The sequence below is a fragment of the Lactuca serriola genome, chromosome 1, assembly GCF_051521515.1.
Source record: "Lactuca serriola cultivar US96UC23 chromosome 1, Lser_US96UC23_V15, whole genome shotgun sequence".
Lineage (NCBI taxonomy): Eukaryota > Viridiplantae > Streptophyta > Magnoliopsida > Asterales > Asteraceae > Lactuca > Lactuca serriola.
Window position 1 is genome coordinate 5,728,747 of NC_136408.1, and position 7,553 is coordinate 5,736,299.

Genomic DNA, 7,553 nt, shown 5'->3' on the forward strand with positions numbered 1-7,553 from the left:
GGAAGAGATTCGGTGTTGGGAGCATTATCTTGTTGAGGGGTTTTATGTATAGATAAACGAGTGACTTGGAGGATTTGGGGCGATCCTTGAGGAAAGTATGGATTGGTGTGGAAGGTATTATGGGTCTGTACTTGTTAGGTGTGTTAAACCCAATAAATATTAGGGGTACAATGGACTCCAAATACACTGCTTTAATACACTAAAAACTAATACAAGGCAAGCAGGGTCGAACCACAAAGACACGAGATAAAAGTCTATACCTCTTTGTGCAAGGTACTTTGATCACAAAAGGGGATTTTGTTTGCAAAAATAATATAATAAAATAACAATCTACTTAAAAAACATGCATAAAATGAAATAAACTTGTAATCAATTTGATTGAGTGGTTCTAGTTCTAGTTCTTAATGTTATTGTTCAACTTGATTATGACTTGATGTAATTCATAATTGATATTCTAAGTTGGTACTGAAAGATATTAACATGCTCTAATACCTCTCGCTTGCTAAATTATCTAACCAAAACAAGCTCTTTGACTAGACCTAATTTTACTAATTCAACCTAAAGACGCTCTTAGATTGTATTGTAAAATTGCATTAAGTTTTGTACAAGCTTCCCAACAATGTTCATTTCTTCTCATACGCTCGGAAGTGTGAAAACATGTGATGTATGTTTTAAATAAGAAAACCTATTGTTTGTTACAAATTATTAACTTAATAGAACGATTGGGTGCCCTAAAAGTTAATTAACTACACAAAAACTCAATTCATGAAAGTGGCCAATCAAACACAAATCAAATTCAAGGATTCTAGTTCAAACAAAGAGATAATCACTAGAATAGAATCACAAATAAAACATCAAATCATATGCTTCAAGTCAAGCAATCAAAAATTTGATTATGCAGTCACAACTATTGAAGAATCAAAAGATTTGTCCTTTTCTATGGATGAGCTCATCGATAGTCTTCAAGCCCATGAACAGATAATGAACGGAAATGATGATACTGGTAAATTGGAGCAAGCTTTACAAAGCACGATGTTAATTAATGAAACCCAAGTTAGCAGTAGCTATATACAAGGCAGAGGAAATCGTGGTGGTTATAGAGGTGGATACATAGGTGGACTTGGTAGACAAGGCTAAGGTGGATATCAATTCTATGGTTGTAGGCGAGAATTTCAAAGCATGGGAAGAGGAAGAGGTGGGTTTCAACAATAAAGTGACACATCTCAGGTTCAATGTTATAATTGCAATAACTATGGTCATTTTAGTTATAAATGCAAACATCCAAAAGTGGAAGAAAGAAGTCACTTTACAACAATGAAGATAAAGATAAAGATTTTGGAACTGTTGTATTTCTCACACAGAAAGGAGATGAAGAAGGCAAGCAAAATATTTGGTGTTTTGATAATGGTGCAAGTAACCACATGTGTGGTTATAAGGATCCATTTGTAAAGTTGGACGAGACATTAAATGGAGACGTTAGCTTTGGTGATTTATCAAAGACTCTTGTCAAAGGCAAAGATACGATTATGATTCTTTCAAAGGATGGTGATAAGAAGTATATACATGATGTTTATTATGTATGTGCCTTGAAAACAAATGTAATGTCCCAAAAACCATAGTAAAAATTTTCAAAATTTCAAATCCTTTCATAAAAAACGTAATTCAACCATCATTGTTTCCAAAACATAATAATAAAAATCGAAGTATCAAATAACATCTCTCAAGATAACAATCCATAGGATGATGTGTATGATCAAGCCTCCGCCTTCCCCCAGTCCTCTGAATTAACTGAAATATTTAAAACCACAACTGTAAGCCTAAGCTTAGTAAGTTCCCCCAAAATACCCAATACAACAATACACATACAATGCATGCATACATGAGCCTACAGTCTTCCTAGACCACCTCGCAAGGCCTACAAGATGCTTGGAGTGCTCCTTTGGGCCTACAGTCTGATTGGACCACCTCGCAAGGCTTATAGTAGACCGGACCGCCTGGGTATCTTGGCCTACAACACAAAGCAGGACCGCCTTAACGCAACCAACCACAATATTTCGACATAAAAACATAAAAAAAAACAGACAGACAATAGCCACCAATACAGGTAGTCATAACATATCTACCAATCAAATAGATCACTACAACATACCATCATTCTACACATAAGGATACATACTATAATACAAAGTATAGTAAGAAAATCACCTCACAGTCTTGCAGATAACTACATCTCTTACAAATCCAAAAACTGGTACTACAGGTCACCTATACAACAATCAGGGTCCAATTCTTAAACTACAGCTTAAAACCCTCAAATTGACCTAAAGTCAAACTTGGTCCACTTTGCAAAAATGGGTCAGTGTTCGGTGGTCAATCCATAGAGAACCACTATGTATTAAAGACCAATTATGTGTAATTTTATGTTTATAATGTATACGAAATATACTGTACTCATAATTATTTCAGAACGTCTCAAACTGCTAAACAAAATTGTCTATCATTATGGACCGAATCAAAAATCACAAAAAATTAATTTTATTTGTGACTTTAAAAATGATTTTTTTTGCATCAAGTATCCTTGAAACCAAACTATGATCAAATTGGATTGATTATACTCTCGAGACTTCATGGATCTAAAAAGCGTCAAAAACAGAAGTCGTATGTAGAAGTTACGTCCATTTTAAGAAATCAAATCAGTAAAATACCGATTTTCTTAATAAACAAAAAGTGAATTGATCTGTTGAGATACTTGCACAACCCATATGGAAATTCCGAGAACGTTTTTAGACTCAAACATATATAATATTTGATTTCATAATCACAATAGTTTTAACCCGTAAATTTAACAAAGTCGTGAAAATTGTTGAATAGGATCCAATTAATCACGAAACTTTAAACGGATGTTCCCGGATATAAAAATAGGGTAGTAGCTCTCGTTTAAAATAGTTGAGTTGTTCTTATGTGAGTAATTTTAGTATGCCGCCTTTGTTTCATTATAACCAACAATATTGTCATGATTAAAATATTCTTTCTAAAGTGGTAGACATCTAAATGCAACAAGCCACAAACTCATTACCTTACCTAAGTATATGTGAAGGTTGGCATGCGCCAGGGCGCCAAATTTGGAGAAGGTGGAGAAGGGTTAGGCCACCACCATCATCATTCCTTCGCCTATCACCATCACATACTCTTCCACCACCATTATTGATCGACTTTTCCCCCTACCATCACCACCATTGATCGGTCACTCATTTGCCTCTCGCGATCTCGTCGTTTTCCACCCCTTACATCATGTTAACAAAAACTTATTGAAAATTCACCTCCCATCACCACGTTGGTTTTATGCACACTCTGTCTGTAACTACTCATGGTATTTTGGGAGGGATGTCGGAGATGATGGGAAGGAGATACAGGGATGAGGACTCGTAATGGAGAGAGTGAGACGGAGGAGTGTCTAGAAAGTTAGGGTTTTTTCTTGTTATTTGGTCATAAATATAATGAAATAATATGTAAATTACATAAATGGTTCTTATGGTGTATTGTCTTTTAGAGATTTGGTCAAAGAGTAATAATTTTTGATCATTTCAAAAAAAAATTAACAAGCCAAAATTTAGATAACGATCGAGGGACCAATTAACCACGAACACTTCCCGAGTAAGCAAACTATATATGCGTTTTGAAAAACTAAATGATCATTTCTTCATTTTTGTCAGACAAATATTTTATAACGGATTAATCTCGTTCTTGATAAAAACCAGTTTCTATAAAGTATAAACCCACATTTAGTCAGATGAACATAGACTCCAACATTCATTTAATAATCACATTCTTTTTCCAAACTAAAACGATGTTTAACCAAACATATAACGGCGCCATAAATCCTACGTTTCAAACCCCAACTGAATACGAATCATCTTGTATTAAGGAATTTCCTTTGTTTGAGTGCTTGTGATCTTTGTTCTTTGTCCCATTTCAATCTATTCACTGATCAGTTAAGATGACTTCAAGGGATGTTGTCAAACAAGAAAACCGAGGTATACCCTTATTCAAAACTAGCTTTTGATTGAATCTCGTATGCTCTGTTTCTTGAAGTTGTTCTTAGGCTCAGTAGATTTACTGGTTTCGTAATTGTTTCTTTGTTAATGTTTTTTTTTCTGGTTAAATTGTGTGTAATCAGTGTATGATTTCAGGGTTTTTGATCTTTTTTCTTGGATGATTTTATGTTGATCACCTTTATGTACTTTCTATTCTAAATCATCGTAATTTAAATTCTTGATTGTTGTTGCGTTTTCTTAATTGGAAAGATTACTTCAAGGGATTTTGTTGTAGAAGAAAACCAAGGTATACCCTTATTCAAAACTAGCTTTTGATTGAATCTTGTATGCTCTGTTTCTTGAGGTTGTTCTTAGGCTTAGTGGATTTACTAGCTTTGTGATTGTTTCTATGTTAATGCTTTTTATTTCTGGTTAAATTACGTATAATCAATATATGATTTCAGGGTTTTTATCCGTTTTCTTGGATGATTTTCTGTTGATGTGTGAAATTTTATGTTCTTTCCCATTCTAAACCGTCATAATTTAAATCCTTGACTGTTGTTGGGTTTTCTTAATTGGAAAGTTTGAATGTTAATTTTGTCATCAGATGTAATGGAGAAGAAGATACTAAGTGAAATCGGCAATCTTATTGCAATCACTCGCCTTGTTATAAGAAGTTTCTGTGCACAATTGATCGCCAATGCAATACCTGAAAACCAAAAAGTGAAAAGAAATTCTCAAATTTATTAATTAATCACACAAATTAAACATTACACCATTTTTACATAACCTTTTTTTTTTTGTTTTCTAACTTATGTAGAATTAATTAATTTTTTTTACAAAATTGACCCATGGCTTTTTATTGATGGTGTTTTACAGAAACTAATGGCAATGAACGTAAATAAGTTAAAAGCTAAAATAATCAAGACAAAACCACCATCAGTGCCACAAAATGTAATTGTGATCCAGATCAGTCCAGACACCGAAGAATTGAAGAAACCTAAATCTTGGTCTTCACAAAACAAGTCGCCTCAAACGTCACTTAGTTCAACATTGACTGCCCTGAGCAAGGCTGTCCATTGCCCGAAACAACCAAATGTTGTCGATATTGATGCTCAAGATGTTGATAATGAATTGGCTAATGTAGAGTATGTGAGAGACATATACGAATTCTGCAAACTTGTTGAGTTACATATATAGATAGATACAAAACCCTAAATGCAAACATGTATAGGTGTGTGTATACATATATATATATATATATATATATATATATATATATATATATATATACACACACACACACAATTTCATTGAATTACTTGATGTGTTTATGATGTAGAATGAAACCATCGTTCATGAATACATGCATACACAACCTAAGATGGCCGAAAAGAAAAGGACGAGTCTGATCGACTGGCTGATAGAGGCTCATGATGCATTCGATCTCATGAATGAGACATTGTACCTTACAGTCAACATCGTTGACAGACTTTTGGCGTCTAAAACTATCGATAATAGAGAACTAAGGTGTTTAGGAGTTGTTGCAATGCTTAATGCTTATTGCATCAAAATATGTAGAAATGTAGACAGATCCAATGGTGTATGATTTTGTGGAAAGCTTGAATAATCAGTACGAGAAAGAAGATGTTTTGGTGATGGAGAAATGAATTTTGAGTCAACTGGAATGGAGTTTAACAGTTCCCACGTCGTATGTGTTTCTCACGAGGTTCATTACAGCCGCCGCAACCATAACCCCACTTGAGATTGAAGTACGTATTTTTTTCATTATTTTTCGTTTCGGTATAAATTAAAAAAATGGCATAGGGGTAAAAATGGTCATTTTACAATAAATTAATGCCTCGTATCTAATGGTCTTAGCCATAGTACCAAATGCCCAACAAACTGAAACCACGAGGATTGTCCATGTAACAAAGTTCGATAGTTGGACTGAACTTATAATTTCCACTATACCACATGGACCGTTTTTGTAATTTGATTACGATATTTGGAATATTTAGAATATTTAGAATACCAATTACAGATGGAACAGATGGTGTATTTCTATGCAAAATTGGGAATGATGAAATACCAGGTCATCATAAGATTTATTCTATCTACGGTCGCTGGGTCAGCGGTTTATGTTGCACTGAAAGCCCATAACAAACCCTTGTGTGACATAAAACACTTGAAATGCACACAACGTTTATAGAAACACAAGTGATGGAATGCATGAAGATGTTGGTGGTATCTCATCTAATGGTGAAGGATGGCGAGAAGGAGAAGGCAATATACAAAAAGTACTTGAGCAGGGCACAAGGCATGGTGGCTATACCCCGCCGCCCAAAACTCTATTGTCGTAGCTTGATAAGGATACTAGAATAGACGAGGTATATGGTAGGGGAGATGAGAGGAAAATGGTAGTGCATATTGAACGATAATTATGAATTTATATTGGATTTCAATCACTAAAATGTTCTATTACTTTTATCGGTATATTTTAGGAAATAGTCACTATAATCATATCTTTTAAATTTTTAATATTTTTTATAATTAAAATATAAAATAAAATAATCCCACCCTACTTGTAATTGAAAGATTTCTTCTAGGTTCATTAAACAAATAATTTCACTCTTGTTTCCTGAATATTACAAGTTTACAACATTTTCTTTTTCATGGATGTCGAACCTCATTTTGCTTGGCTTTCTAAAATTCGATGATAAAAGTCAATTCCAATCTTACATCCATTGTTTCTAAACAATTTAGAAGACCACATTGCCCTTCACACAACATCTATATGGAAAGCTCGTTCATGACTTATTGTCACGGGATGACTCAATCACCATGTGCCACTTAGTGTTTCTTCGAATAAGTCAGGCTTGGAACACTTCCTTACGATGTACTGACGACTAGGATAACAAGAGACGCGATAAGGAATGCTATAAAGTAAGAAAGAAAGCTTCTATAATAGACTTGACTACTTTACAAGGTAACTTCCCAATGATTCCTACAAATGACACATCCTTCCTATTTATAGGTACCTTACACCTCCTTAAATGGAAGTTTCTAGGTATCGATCATTCTTGACTAATCTAGACTCTTCTTATTATATACATGGCCTTTACAAGACTCTAGAATATGGTATACTTGTCTACGATGCTCTAGAAATCTATAGGTCTTCCCGACATTATCCAAATCGTTCTTGTATGATCTAGCATGTTCTAGATCGTTCCAAAGTCTCCCGGGTCGTTCTAGCTTTGTCTAGTGCCTTAATGGAATTATTGTAATTTGAGGCTTCGAATAAAATTTTTCATTTTTAATTAAGGAAAAATCATTGTTTTCAATCAAACCTAAGTCATAAGAAACCCATATCAAGTACAAATATTCCAAAATCAATGTATCATAACATCTCGCAAACATGTTACCGAAGGATGTGTATGATCACACCTTTATTTTCCTCCGATTGTAACATCCTGATGTGAGGTACTTCTAAATTAACCCCCTTTAATTCATTTATAT

At 34.1% G+C, this 7,553-nt stretch overlaps 1 pseudogene; it reads left to right on the forward strand.

Moving 5' to 3' along the window:
- Window positions 1–1,271: 1,271 nt before the first annotated feature.
- Window positions 1,272–6,419, forward strand: LOC145051010 (G2/mitotic-specific cyclin-2-like; annotated as a pseudogene).
- The last annotated feature ends 1,134 nt before the right edge of the window (window positions 6,420–7,553 follow it).